Source organism: Dipodomys spectabilis, unplaced genomic scaffold, assembly GCF_019054845.1.
Source record: "Dipodomys spectabilis isolate Male_0828 unplaced genomic scaffold, ASM1905484v1 ptg000266l, whole genome shotgun sequence".
Classification (NCBI taxonomy): Eukaryota; Metazoa; Chordata; class Mammalia; order Rodentia; family Heteromyidae; genus Dipodomys; species Dipodomys spectabilis.
This window is the reverse complement of record NW_024870943.1, coordinates 788,542-804,242: the sequence shown is the minus strand read 5'-3', so window position 1 is coordinate 804,242 and position 15,701 is coordinate 788,542. Positions and strand designations below refer to the sequence as shown.

General features: G+C 50.5%; 1 pseudogene; it reads right to left on the bottom strand.

Moving 5' to 3' along the window:
* Nucleotides 1-6,209: 6,209 nt before the first annotated feature.
* Nucleotides 6,210-15,701, bottom strand: part of LOC122125519 — a 50,642-nt pseudogene continuing 41,150 nt past the window's right edge.

The window sequence follows — 15,701 nt, the reverse complement described above, 5'->3', positions numbered from 1 at the left end:
GTGTGTGTTCATCTGTCTCTATTTTGCTGGCCCACAAAATTATATGAAAGTGGAAATGTTAGATTTTGAAATAGTGCTTATTAGATCATGTCAACTTCTTCCAGAGAATCTGTCCCATTACCTGGTGGTGGTGTCAAGTTCAAGATAAACTGGTTAAACTCACCTAACATGTTTTCCTAATGCCATTTTGAGTCTTTTGATTTTTTTTCTTTCTTTAATAGTTACCTATGCAAAGAAGCAAATCATTCTTAAAGCCCTTTCTGTTCTGGAGAAGAAAGTAGTTGGAAAGAAAATAGCACCTGGGTGGTGGTGGTTGATGTCTGTGTTCTGAGTTCCTGAGCAGGTGGGATCTAAGGATCACAGTTCAAAGCCAGTCTAGGTAAAAAAGTCTCTGAGACTGTCATCTCCAATAAACCACTAAAAAAAATGTAGGTGGTGTTGTGGCTGAAGTGGTAAAGCGCTAGTCTTGAGCCAAATGGTCCCAGGGATAGAACAGAGGCCCAGAGTTCAAGCCCCAGGACTGGCACAAAGATGGAAAGAGAGAATGAGGGACATAGACAGACAGACAGACAGACAGACAGACAGACAGACAGACAGAGAAGAGAGATGGTAAGCCAGCAAAGAAGGAAGGAAGGAAGGAAGAAAGTAAGGAAGTAAGGTAGGTAGAAAGGAAAGAAAGAAGAAGGAAGGAAGGAAGGAAGGAAGGGAGGGAGGGAGTCCTGCTGGTGTAGCACTGACCACAAACATCAAGGCTCCTTCCTGACAGATACTCCCTTAGTCTTGTCCGTGCTTATTTCTTGCACATAATTTATTTTCACAACTCTTTATTTTCCTTGGCAGTCTATGTTACATATCTCTAGACTCTCTGCTAATTCAACAAGGACATTAAGTGTACTTTTGAAAAGCACATTTTTAAATGTAAAGTTGTTTTTACAACATGAAGGCTCCTTAAGACAGTCCCTTGCTTGTCTATTGTGACATTTCCTGCAGTGCTCCTCATGTCCCTTGTTATGAGGTCATGTTACCACAGCCTCTGGAGTGCCGGTGAGGGCTGCTGTGCTGAATGACACGCAAGGCCCTCCAGTCTAGGGCTCTCCACCTCCACCCTTTTCTTCTCGGGAATGAGTATCAGGGTGACAGCAAGCCAGAAGTAGCACTGATTTGCCAGGGACAGTCACCAGCCCTGAGCACAAAAGCTCAGGGAAGGACCCAGGCCCTGATTTCAAGTCCTGGGACCTGCACAGAAAAGGAAAGCAAGCAGATGGCAGGCCTGCCTCCAGGAGCCATCCAGGGACTGTATGCCGGGTGTTGAGTGGACTGTGGGCTCTGAGCCAGGCACCTCCTCCTGATCCTGAAGTTCCCACAGCCACCCCACCACAGAAAGGCTTGAACCACAGGCCCTGCCGTCCCTGCACTCCCTCCCCGCACACTGGATTTAGCCAGATTCTGTACCTGCCCTATGCCCTTAATCCAGCCCAAAGTCATTCCACCCAGCACAGGCATGCTCTGGTCTCCTTGGGGAACTGTCTGGTGTCATCATTAACCTCACACACACCTGGTCCTCTCCTGACCCCTGGTGTTCCCATGCTCAGAGGTCCTCCCCATCTGTATCATCATGGAGAGCGTGAATGTGGACTTAGCCTCCTGACCTCGGGGCAGCGCGTCCTCCACCAGCTTCCTGCCTTCTGAGGCTTTCCCTGCCCCCACCCCACCCCTTCTGAGCGCCGGCTCCCCAGGAGCACCCCACCCTCCACCCACCTCACACACACCCACCACCACACAACGCTCCATGTGCTTTTCCTCTTTTTTATTTTTGGTCGGTCGTGGGGCTTGAACTCTGGGCGTAGGCGCTGTTCCTCAGCTCTTCAGCTCATGGTTAGGCTCTGCATCCCATTCAGCCCTGCAGTCCACTGGAAGCACAGCCTCCCGACGTCATGCTGACATGCAGCCCTGCCTGGACTCGTTACTTCTGGAGAGTTCACACATTCAGGACATCTCTCTCCATCTCTGTCTCCTCCTTTCTTCCTGAGCACCCTCGGTTCTGTGCCACCATCTTGTACCAATCCCTTTCCTGTCCCCTGTGTCCTTGCCATGCGATGGCTGGACCCCTGACTTCTTCTCCCCCGCCGCACACCTGCCAGCCAGAGCTCACAGCCAGCTCCTGACTTGGCTTCATTCAAAGCAGCACCCTGGTGATTATGCTCAATATGAAGGAGGGATGAGACACGCTCACCTCTCACTCCTGGGGATGAGTTGTAGCTCCTGACAAAGCCTTCCAGAAAAATGGGTTGTGACACAAAGGTGTGACTCAGCCTGTGAACTGGCTGGGAGTTCAGCTCCCCCCCCCACATTGCACCCTTAGCTTGAGGGCTCTGGCCCCACCTCTTGTGCACCTCCTGCTGGTAGAGCAGGCCACACTGTGGTCGCCACCCTCGCAAAACAATCAGCCTGGAGAAGTGCTGCCATTGGGATCAAAGCAGCGGAATCCCGAAGGGCCAAGAAAGTCCTGTCCTGAGGAGGGTTTGGGGGGAAGCGCTCATGCCAGGTCAGATCTGGGAGTAACCATTGACTGATTCCTAGCACAGGCGCCATGTGACTTCTGTTCTTGGGTCACACCCGAGTCCTGGCGTGATGGTGGCCACTATTGCACACTGCACACACCTTGCCTTGTCAGGTCCCTACCAGACTGTATCTACCTTCCCATTGTTTCTACTTCATTAAAATCCATAACTACTCACTTCTTACAGCTGATAGAGCCGTGGTGGAGAAACCTTTAAAGCAGGTGGATCATTGTTATAATGACTTTTTTAGGGGGAGGGGAGCAGCTGGAAATCAGTAGTGGGGCTTGAAGTCAGAACCTGGGTGCTGTCCCTGAGTTCTTTTACTCATGGCTAGCACTCTACCACTTGGAGCTTAGTGCCACTTCCAGTTTTCTGGTAGGGAATTGAAGAGTCTGCTGGACTTTTCTGCCCAGGCTGGCTTTGAACTGTGATCCTCAGATCTCAGCCTCAGTCGCTAGGATGACAGGTGCAAGTCACAGGTGTCCAGGGTCTTACTCTACAAATTATCCCTGACTGGTTGAGCCACACTTGCAATTTTGGGTGGAATGTAATGTGGGCATGGTGCATGATCTTTCAATGCATTGTTGAAATTACTTGCAGGTATGTTATGAAATGTTTTACATCTGTGCTCTTCAAGGAAGTAGGTGTCTAATCTTGTCTCTAGTCTGTTCTCATTTTGGTATGAGAGGGAGTTTGGTAGCCTTCTTCCTTTCCTCATTTTTGAACCTGTCTGAGGAGTATTGGTGGTAACTGAACATCTGGTGGAACCTGTTAGTGAATCTATTTACTGCTTGATTACAGATATAGTTAGGTGACTAAAATCATCTTGGATTAAACCTGATGGGTCCAACATGCAAAGAAGTGAATCCATTTCTTGTATATTTTCTAATGTATTGGATTAAGTTTCTAATATACTTCTCAGTGACAACTGGAATTTAAACTGTTATGACATTCTAGTTTTCTTAGTTGATGTCTTCACTGTTGTTGGATGAAGGCTTGTCAGTCTTAGCTATCTTACCAAGGAAAGTTCTTACCTTCCTTGATTTTTTTTTTGTCAGTCCTGAGGCTGGAATTCTGGGCCTGAGCACTGTCCCTCAGCTCTTTAGCCCAAGGCAAATACGCTATCACTTGAGCCACAGTTGCCACTTCCAGTTTTCTGGTGGTTTATTGGAGATGAGTCACATGGACTTTCCTGCCTGGGCTGGCTTTGAACCATGATCCTCAGATCTCAGCCTCCAGAGTAGCTAGGATTACAGGCATGAAACACCAGCGCTCAGCTTCTTTCACGGATTTTTTTACATTGTTCTTTTAAACTCCATTTTTTTCATTTTTACCCTGATTTTTGTGTGTGTGTGTGTGTTTATGTGTGTGCCTGTCCTAGGGCTTGAAATCAGGGCCTGGGCACTGTTGCTAAGCTTCTTCAGCTCCAGGCTAGTGTGCTACCACTTGAGCCACAACTCAATTAGTTTATTGATAAAAAGCATCATGAATATTTCTGCTGCCTTTGAACCACAATCCTAAGATCTGAGCTTCTGGAGTAGCTCTGATTAGTGGTGAGCAGCCATCAGTGCCTGGTGGCTCTATGCTGATTTTTATGATTATCTTTCTTTTCTGAGGAGGGGTCTAGTCATGGGGCCTGAACTCTGGGCCTGGGCATTGTCCCTCATCTCTTCAGCTCAAGGCTAGCACTCTACCACTTGAGCCGCAGTGCCATTTCCGGCTTTTTTTTTCCTGCTTATGTGGTGCTGAGGAATTCAACCCAGGGCCTCAAGCATACAAGGCAAGTGCTCTACCACCTAGTCACCTTCCCAGACCTTATGGTTATCTTTCTATCCACTGTTCTGGGTTTGCTTTTAGACTGTGCTTCATCGTTGATTGCATTTGAGATATCTGACTGTTTTCATGCCAGGCCCGCACAGTTGTAAATTCCCTGAGAAGCCTTTGCTTCATCCCAGAGGTTCTGGAAAGTTGTGGTATGGTTTTGATTCTTGAATTTGTAAACTTGTTCCTTCATTTGATCCTTAAGTCTTATTGCTGACTTTGGGCTCGGCAGCCTATCACTTGATGAGAGGGAATCTTAAGCCAACATTCTAACTTGGCCTGGACTTATGGTCCATGGCATCCAGTAGTACTAGTTCATGAAACCGGGGCAGCAATAGGCATCTGTGTGCTGGCTCGCTGTCTGTCAGCATAGGGTAATGGTCTTCAGCTCATCAACCTAACTTGGGTTTGATGTCTCCCCTGCTCTAGTGAGAAAAGCAACTGGGGCTCCCTTTCAGGTCAGTTTCCATTTGTTTGGGACAGTTTTCCACCCTGAACTTTCAGTTTTCAGTCTTGGCTGGTGAAGTGTCATCTCTATGCAGTGTTGGTATATAACTGGGCCGGGCCAGCTCTCCCTCCTGGCTGATAGGCACAGGGTAGAGCTGGGTCACTGCTTTACAGTTCGTAAAGGTGTATACAGATCTGGAAAATACTTTCAGCTTTATGTTGTATATCAATTCCCCACCACTAAATAGCTCCAAATTTTTCATATGCTATCTATTGCCATCTACTCCTTTCTATCTTGTATATTTGTCTGTTCTCCTAAAAAACAACTTTCCATGAACAAGAAAGCCTGGCACCTGCAGGAAAATGGATGGAACTGTAATTCATCATACATCTTGGGAAGGAAAACAAGCCAGACAAGAATGTAAATATGTTTTTCTCTGGTAGAATCGAGACTTTAAAAGACAAAAACCTAGTCGCATGCCAGTGGCTCACTATTGTCATCCTAGCTACTCAGAAGGCTGATATATGAGGATCATGGTTCAAAGCCAGCCAGGGCAGGAAAGTCCATGACACTCTTATCTCCAATAAAGCACCAGAAAACCAGAAGTGAGGCTGTGGCTCAGGTGGTAGAGTGCTCACCCTCAGTGAAGAGCTGAGGCACAGCAGCCAGGACCAGAGTTCAATCCACATGAGTAACAAAAAAAAAAAGGTATAAAGCCGTAAAGGAGACTCACACTGATGTCCTGGACCACAGGGGCCTTGGGCATGCTGGAGGTACCCAGTGGGAAACTGAGGCTTTGATACAATGCTACGTGCTCATCAAAAAAATGGATGATTTTCCCAGTGCAGGGGTGTGGCTCAGTGAACAGTAAGAGGACTTGAGCAATAGGAGGATGTGAATAATAAGAGGATGTGAACAGTAGGGCCTCCGCAGGCAGCCCGGGTCCTTGGCCAGCTCTGCCACAGCAGGCAGCATGCCTAGGGGTCAGGACACTCAGTGTGAATGTTTAGGATTAAGTCTCCTCACAGAAAAGGGCAGAGACCAAGGCCCCAGGACACTCCCCCAACCCCCACTAAGACCTGAGGGCTGACTGTTTCTACACCTTTACTTCTTTGTGAAAAGAGGGAAAAAAGGAATATAATATAAACAGTACAGTTGACACAAATAAACTACCGGGGTAGGGGGTGGGGGGAGGAAAGGGGAGGGAGGTGGGAGGGAGGTGGGCATGGGGTCCCCATCTCAGCAGCAAGAGGCAGTGACCCGGATGCTCGCATCTCTCCCTACAGGGCAGGAGTGGCGCCTTCCTCCTGGCTGCTGTCCATCCCACTGCGTGTCCCTCAGCATTTGGGAGGGGTCCAGGCGCCGTCTCCCGAGGCAGCTCAGAGAATGTGGGTGGGGCCCGGTCTGGGATCAGGCCAAGCACAGGGAGGGCTGTCAGGGACACACTGGCTCCCTGAGGGAGGATCTCAGGGAGGGCTCAGCCTAGGGTGGGCGGGAGGCCGGGCACTGGAGGCCAAAGCACTGGCTCTTCTTCCAGTATCAGGCAAGAGACAGAACTGGAGGAACAGGAATAGGTTGGCTCAGAAGCCCAGCCTGGCCCACTTGCGCCCCTGCCAAGGCCCCACTACCCTCTCCCCATCCACCTGCATGTCTGGCCTCCTAGCCCCTGCCTGGCACTGCCACCCTCTGGCCCTCCCGGTCCTCTGCCTGGGCACCACCACCCCTCCCACCTGCCACCGCCCGCCCACACCCAGCCTGCACCGGTCAGGGTGTCCTGGGCAAAGTACTTGACGGCCACATCCTGGTCCTGGGTCAGCTTCTCCAGGACCGGCTTGACCTCGCTCTGCAGGGTGCTGGAAGCAGAGGGGAAAGGGCTGAAGCATGAAGCAGATGGGTGCCCACAGCTGGGAACTCAGTTCAGGCCTGGCCACCCCCTGCGGAATTACAACTTGCATCTCCAGATGACTAGCGATGCTAAGCCATCCTTCCCCTCCCTTCCCTTCACCTCCCCCTCCCCAGAAGACTCACCACGGCTACTGCTGACTCCTCAGTCTACAGTGAAGCCGACACTGGGAGGAAGCAGCAGGGAGCAGTGGCAGCTGAACACAGTGGTGCACATCTGGAATCCCAGCCACTGAGGAAGCCCTAGCAATAGCTGGGCGTGGTGGCACCCGTTATCCTAGCGGTGTGAGCAGCATGCACAGACCAGGCAGCCTGGGCCACACATGCACTCTGTGAAATATAACAAAGGCAAAAAGCGCTGGGGCATGGCTCAAGTGGCAGAATGCTTGCCTGGCAAGGTCAACCCTCAGTATCACCACAAAGGAAGAAACAGTGTAGCTGGAGAGGAGCATAAGAACAGCAAGTCCCAGCTCACCTGTTGTGTATGATGGGGCCGATCTTCTGCGGGGACTTGGCCACATTGAAGCGGACGTTGGCGATGGGGTCCCCAGCCATGTGCACGACGGTGGGCAGCATGTGCTTGGTAGTGATGTCCTGCCCGCACACCTCCGACAGAACCTGGCCAAGCACGGGCACACGATCAGTACAGTCAGCGCCTGCCACCTGGGCCCGGGTGGCGAGGCTACGCCAATCCTCACCGGCATGGAAATGGTGTGCACAACTGACACCACTTCACTGCGACTATGATTTACGAGTTCAACTCTGAACACTCAGCCAACGATGTGTCTGACACCAGCTCACCCACGCCCAGGCCAAGAGTGCCGGAGGCCTGGAGCCCGCCCAGCTCCAGAAGTGTACCGCTGGTCCTGGCCCCAGCCTCTCCACTCCCAAGCCTGGTTTCACAGTGGGGCCATGCGTGCCCCTCCCCTGGCAAGCTGGCACCTGGGTGCAGGTGTGGTGCAGGCCACACTCATGTTTATGCAGAAGAGGGTGGCCATGAAGTGCAGGTAGTTGGGGTGTCCGGACATAGCTAGCATCTTGGGGATCATGGTGGCATGTGCCCACTCCTTCCCAAACTTCTCCATCAGCTTCTTGAGGTTGCTGGTGGCTGCCTCATGGATGGTATAGACTGCAAGTGGAACAGGAAGGCCATGGGGGAGTTTTAAAGTGGGTCATGGCTCAGCGCCAGCCTTCCCCAGGGTCCCAACAGGGGGGGGCAGGGCACAGACAGAACAGCTGCGTGGCCCCACCCACTGGCTGCCAGCTCCTTGTGGCAGGACTCCCCATGGTCCACCAGCCATGCCATACACAACGAGTTGAGTTTCCCGTCAAAGAATTCCACTCCCTGCCATAAGAGAGGTGGTGAGGGCTCCAAGGGTGAGGGAGTCTGGCCTGCCTCCTCTCCCCTCCCCACCTTACCCAGCATGCCATGGATCACGCACCAGCTGCCCAGCCAGCAGGGGCATGTACTCGATGATGGCCAGCCACACCCGCCACTTGGCATCCTCGGCTAGCTCCACCATGGCGGGCAGCAGTGACTAGGACAGCTGCTGTATGTCGATCACCTCGTTCACACAGTCCAGGTTGGAGATGATGTTCAGCCGCAGCTCTGGGCACTGCAGAGGATGGGGCTCCAGTGATGCCTGGCCCAAGGCAGCAAAGAATGGGAAGAGGGGAGTGCCACCCCACAGCAACACCTTACAGACCTGCCATCTCCCCAGGACCACTGCCCAGCCCCAACCTGGCCCCAGGGACACAGTGACAAGGCCACATACAGAGCCCCACTTGACATTAAGTGATGGAGGCTTGGGCATCATATGACACCTACAGTCATTCTGGGAGAACTTGCAGGAATCATGAGGAAAAATAACACAATGGGAGAAGAAATGTGAGCCCCAGCTCCGCCCAGGACAGCTGTGTCAGGACCCAATTGAGGTTGGAGGCAGGAAGGCGGAGTCATGGCACTTGGCCCACCAGTACTGAGACTTGCCCCTTTCATTCCTGTCACCTCAACTCCCTCCACTGAAATGAGCCCCCACCAGAGCACAGCCCTGCCTCCAGGGCAAGCCTCATCCATGCCATGCCCCCACTATCCAGCAGGGCCGGGGCAAACACAGCAGGTGCTCCATGACAGAAAGAGTTTGAACTGCTTCTGCCTCTGATCAAGCCCACATGTGCATGCTTACCCATCACACATCGACTCATCACTCAGCTCAGAAGCCCCGCTGGACTCCATGATAGCCATCAATCAACTTGGCAGGGGGCTAGGGGAGGGGAGATTCACCTAGTCCTTCAGCTGGGCCAGGAAGAGGAGCAGGAGGTGCTCGAGGGTGTTGTCTTTGCCCAGGATGCGAGAGAGGCCCATGATGATGGAGGCCAGGGCTGACTTCACCTATTGGTTGGCATCTGACACCAGTTCCTGGGAGGGAGAATGGAGGGAGGCCCTGGGAGACCTGCCTCAGCCTCTTCTGCACATGACTGGCAGGGGGCATGGGGATGGGCTGCAGGGTCCATGCCTCCATCTCCTTGGCTGCAGCCTGTGACCCAGGTGCCTGGGGCATTTCCACAGCCTGTTCTGTGCCCTCTTTCCTGTCCAGCTGACTCTCTCTGCCAAACCAGTTACCTTGATGCACGGCAAGATCTGGGTCATGATCACGATCTCCCGACAATCTGTGGAGAGGTTCTTGCAGAACTCTGCAGGCCAGGGTGGGGGATGAGATGGAGCCGGCTGCACCTCCACCCTGAACCCCCCTCCTTAAGCATGGGTCACGGGCACCCACCTTTCCTTTGTGGGAGGCCGTGGCCTTCACCTTGGCCTCACCGACCTTCATCAGGATCTGGAAGGTGGGCACCAGGTCTGTCTTGGTGATCTCAGGCCCCACTGCTTTCTGGAGCTGTAAACCCAGAACCAGGAAGAGGCGGGGTGTGTGGAGTGAAAGGGGGTCTGGCAGCCTCTCTCAGCTATTGAGGCCAAAATCTAGGTGGAAGCGGTACAGGTGTGGAGATGGGGCAGTCTGCTCTTCCCAGAGCCAGCCCTCGTCTCCAGCAGCGTGCGCCAAAACCACAGACCTTAGTTCACATTATCCCAAGTGGGGCTTTCTGTGACCTGATCCACAAACATGCCAGCGATGCAGAGTCTCCTGCTTTTACATTTATACTAAAATACAGTGGGCTGAGTCCGTAAACGGGCAGGGGAGCAAAGGAGAGACTCTTCAGAAGAGGGAAGAATGGCTAAGAAACACATGAGGAAATGCTCATCATCTCTGAGCATGAAGGAATTACAAATCACAACAACTCTGAGATTCCATCTTAATCCAGTTAGATTGGCCAGCACTGTGAATTCGAACAAATGCTGGCAGGGATGTGGAGAAAAGGAGCCCTACTGTGCAGTTGGTGGGAATGTGAACTAGTAGAGCCACTCAGCACAGCAGTCTGCAGGTTCCTCCAAATACTAAACACAGACCTTCCCTCCCACCCACTCCTGGGCATCTACACTGAGCATCATGACAAGGACACCTGCACACCCATGTTCACTGCCACAGTACTCACAATAGCCAAGATATGCAAACAGCCCAGATGCCCCACGGTAGATGAGTGGACCCACAAAATGTGAACAATGGTACTTTACAAGTCATTAGAGAGAATAAAATAATGTCATTTGCAAGGAAATGGATGGAACTAGAACAAATCATGTGAAGTGAGGTAAGTCAAGACTGGAGATAGATGGTGCACGTTCTCTCTGATATAAGGAAGTTAGATCTAAAATGCACTGGGATATGACAAATGCCACAGGATTCCAGAGACTCACACACAGTGAGACCAAAGGAGAGTAGTCTTAGGAGAGAATCACAAAGGCCCAATGCCTAAGTGTCTCTTCATATTCATATAAAATATTACACATACTAAAACAAAACCCAAAATGTGGAAGCAAAATACATCTATATTTTTTGGTTTTTAACTTTTGATACTGCTGTGTTCTTTATCTGATAAAGAGTCTGTTCTCATGTTATCTCTGGGAGGGTACAGGGAGGGAAAAAGGATAGAAAGAAAAGTGCATCCATGGAGCTCACAGGACACCGATGAAAGTGAACGGCACAACTCGTGGGTAGAGATGGGAGGGAGGGGCTGGGAGGGAATGAGAGAACAGCAGACACTCACTGTACAAAAGGAAATGTCCTCATTCTCTGACTCATGCATGCCATTGTAATCCCTCTGTACATCCCCTCTATAATAACAGTACACATGTATAAAATGGGCTGTGCACAGCAGCTCACACCTACAATCTAGCTAGCTATACAGGAGGCAGAGTTAGGAGATTTGGAGTCCAAGGTTAGCCTAGGCAAAGGTGGAGATCCTAGCTGAAAAATAAATCCAAAGGGTAGGTGTGCCTCAAGAAGGGGGGCACCTGCCCAGTGAGCACAAGGCCCCAGTTCACAGCCCCAGTTTCCAGTATGAACACACGTCTGGATGAATGTGTGCCTAGTGACTCTGCCTTTTCTTGGTTGCCAGAGATGCCTTACACTTGCTCCTGACCATCGCTTGCTCCGGACCACCACCAGAGCCGATGGGTCCACACTAAGGGCACACACAAGGGTAGCCCCCCAAGGGCCTCATGCTCTTTTACCAGTGTAAGTGGTATGGAGTGCGAGTGGGCAGTCCTGTTTCTACCTCAGCTCCTTGTCTGTCTGCAGCTTCTACTCCTGGGCAGGACAAGAGTCTCCCTTGGAGCTCAGGACAGAGAGCTTCACTTTCCCACCTTTCCAGGTCCTTGCCGTGTACAAAGCAGGGCGAGTGACAGCTTCCCAGTGTGAATGTGCCCCCCTGACCCTGCCAAGATCCAGCCCTGGCTTCTCTGCCCAGGGATGTCAGGCTGCCCGCTCCCATGCAGGACAGACACGCGTCCCTCTTCCCTTCAGCCTTGGCCCTGCATGTGCACTGCAGGCCTCACGCACCTCAGTGAACTTGTCGGCCACCATGGAGCGGACATGCCAGGACCTGTCCTCGGCCACCTGGCGCAGTGTGGGCATCACCAGGGCCCCCAGGTCCTCCTGGGGCAGGAGCTGGGCAATGTTCACACTCACCTCCACCGCCAGCAGCCGCACAGAGACCTGGGGAGCAGAAGGAGTGCTGAGTGTCCATGGGACATAAGGGCAGAGGGCCCAGTGGCGGAATGGGGGAGGGGGAAAACGGGGGAGGAGGAAGGGTGGAGCAGGGACCCACCTGCTCATCAGAGGCTAGGTTGGAGAACATGGGGATGATCTCACTCTTGACGTTGTCCAGCTCTAGGACCTTGGCGAACTCCCCCAGCTTGGAAGATGCGGCCCGTCCCACCATGGGGGTGTCATCTGAACAGAGGTTTTGTAAGTACCTGGGGATCTAGACTGGCGCTGGGCAGGAAGAATTCAAGGAGCCAGGAGAGACCAGAGGGCGTGGACCCTTGGGTGCCATGGTTGTTTCCTAGGGCATAGGAGGCTTCACTCAGGATAGGAGGAAGAGTAGGAGGGGGGCCTTTGGCCAGGGCAGACAAGGGAGCAGCAGGTACGGTTACTGCGCATTCATACTCACATGGGAGGGGGAGGGGACTGCCACTGAGACCCAGCAGGTGAGCTGACCTGAGGGGACAGGACAGGGGCAATTGGGCAGGTGGTGGCAATGGAGCCCCGGACTCACTGGTAGAGCTCTCCTTTCACAGCGCTGGACACTCACAGGTAGCAGAGGGAGAAGAGGCCGCAGGCCAAGGTGTGGGAAGTGAACCAGTCGCCCCCCGCAAGCCATTTCACCAGGGGCATGAAATGGGCTTCGAGGTCAGAGGGCAAGTGCTCATGGGAGATGGCCCGCAAGGACTCCACCGCGTTGTCCCACACCACTGTCTCCTCCACCGTGGCGAGCGACTCCAGTGGGGGCTGCAGGGGCGGGGGAGGGGCGGGTGGTATGATTGGGTGGGAGGGAGGGGGGAGGCTGGGAAGGGAGGTGAAGGGTAAACAAAGGAGGAGGCTGCAATGCTTGTTAAGAAATGTATGCATTATCCTGCCCATGTAATTGTAACCCCTCTGTACAGTATGTTCTCAAATAAAATAAAATAAAATTAAAAAAAAAAAAAAGTTTGTCAGTTGTACTTTTTAATAATAAGATAGGAGTGATGGTTTCTCTTTAACCATTTGAAAACAGATTTGGGCTATAAAGAGGATTTTAAGTTGAAACTAAATTATCAAATTGAGATCTGTTTAAAAACAAAAAACCAGCTTACTTTTGCACCAAATAACTCACTTGCTATCTGAAAAGATAAGAATTTTGGTTATGGGCCGTGAAGGTGGCTCAGTGGTAGAGTGCTTGCCTTGCATGTATGAGGCCTTGGGTTCCATTCCTCAGCACCATATAAGCAAAAAGAAAAAAGCCGGAAGTGGTGCTATGGCTCAAGTTGTAAAGCATTAGCCTTGAACTGAAGAGCTGAGGGACAGCCCCCAGGCCTAGAGTTCAGGCCCAACGACCGGAACCCCTCCTCTAAAAAAAAGAATTTTGGTTATGTATCGATTAGAAGTAGAAAGTCTGGGAAGAATACATAGAAATAGGTAATGAATAATGTGATAAGTGTAGCAACCAACTCCAAATGTTTTCACTCCAGATTTGTATTGTCTCTGGCACAGAACAGATTTCCAGTGAATATATATATATATAAATATAAATATAAATATATGAAAATGGGTTAAGTTTGACTGATCTTACATACACCACATGCTATGCTATTCCAACTCTAGGGTTTGGTTGCAAGGTTTATTTGTTGTACCTAGTCAATTAACTGTTACCAAATTCCTTGAAGAGTATACTGGTATTAGAATCACGAATGAGATAATTTTATTTGTATAATAATTGGTAAGCTCAGTATTTTTATCTCACTTTGTAAAGGCAACTAATTGGTTGGTAGAATTTTAGGCATTCTCATAACAATTTCTAAAAATTTAGTTCATAGATTCCATTTGGTAAACCAATCAATATCAGCGGTAATATTAAGAGATTATACTAGGAAACGAGATCCACTAATATAGCTTATGGTTATTAGATTTGAACTACTTTAATCATGGGATAATCTTATGTGTTAGTGTAAGATTTCATAAATGCCTTTAACTATATGAAGATGTAATAGTCATACTGCAAACATCCCTTTTGCATCCCTTTTGTCACCTAATTTTACAAATATTTAATATGGTGTTGCATTTCTGCTTTGCTGTTTAAGAAAAAGATGTTTCACACACACACAAAAGATGTAGCCTATTTTCATCACAAAGTACGAATAGGCCAGGAACAAGAAGGAAATCCTGTCATGTGCTGCCACATGTGTAGAACTACAGATCGCTGTGGGAAATGCAAGAAGTCAGACACAGAAAGGTAAATGCATGTTCTTGAAACAGACAAAAACAAGGCAGAGGAATTGTCAGCAAGACCAGTAGGGTCCAGGTGAGGAATGGAGTCCATGCAATGAGGTAGACCAGAAACCCAGGGTGAGGAGTCACTGCTGATCCTCTCCTGAGCACAGTGACAAATTTCTGCTTCAAAATCACCACTGTTAATGATGAAAATGAGTAGGGAATTAGAGAATGAAGCTACCTCCTCAGAAACGACCAGGCATGAAAAGAGATCAACCTGCTTTCAGGAATATGCATGAAATACTTACTTCTAATCTCCAAATGGGGTCTCTAGGGATGAAAACATTTTAAGAAAAAAATGGCCATTATTGCCAAAGAAATTCCTGTACAGAAATGTCTCATTCTTTTTTCTTTCTTTCTTTTGGGCCAGTCCAGGGGTTTGAACTCTGGGCCTGGATGCTGTTGCTGAGCTCTTTTATTCCAGACAGGCACTCTACCACCAGAGAGTGGAGATAAGAATTGGAGATAAGAATCTCATGGGCTTTCTTCACCAGGCTGGCTTTGCACCTTATTCTCTGATATCAGGCTCCTGAGATTGCATCAGTACAGGGTTCCATTTTTCTTTTCTAACACCATATATGATGATAAAACAAAAGGAGACTGAGATGAGGAAGGCTGGGAAGGTGGCTCAGGGGTAGAGTGCTTGCCTAGCATGCATGAAGCCCTGGGTTCAATTCCTCAGCAGCACACACATGAAAAAAGACAAATGGTGCTGTGGCGCCAATGGTAGAGTGCTAGCCTTGAGCAAAAGCAGCTCAGGAACAGTGCCCAAACCCTGAGTTCAAGTCTCAAAACTGGAAAAAAAAAAAGGGAAGAGACACTTTGGGTAAGAATCTTTGGGGACACATGGCTTATACACCGCTGAGGTTGTTTACAGTCATCTCGCTTCAGGCCTTAGTGTCTCTTGCCAGCCTACTGGGATCCAGGAGAATTAAGCGACTGCACCACTCCCCTGTCCCCTGGAGAAGCACCCACATGAAAGTGAAAAGTGTCTTGATAATTGTCACATGGGGGAAAAGAAAAAGTTTACTGAGAACTTGGCTTGCCACCCCAGGTGAAGGGAAAATCACCACTCCCGCGGGAGACGACCACTGCTGCCGCCCTCCTGGACCCCTATCTAAGTAGCCCTCTGAAGCTCTGAAGTGCCCATGTGCATCTCAGAAATGACCCGCCCTGCCACGCACATCCTGAGAGAAGAGGCGAGCACTTGTGTTCACTGCCACTGGAAAGGCGCAGCCTGCAGGAGAGACCCCTGGTTCCCAACTCTGGGTAAGGTATCACCTTAGGATCAGGGATTCTGCATTGATCCTGGATGCATAACAAAGCCACAGGAAAGGATAGGAAAGGGCTAGGACAGTGAAAAGAACTGGGGTTCTAGGCCCCCCACCCCCAAGCTCTGTTGATTCCTCCCTTCTTCTTCCTAACAGAGTCTGTCCTGGTTTATGACAAGTGAGGAGGAATCCTGAATGTCCATGGGCTGGGGAAGATGTGTTCCCATCAGCGACTCTAGAATGGCATTTGAACCTAAAATTGCCCCTCTCGTTATCT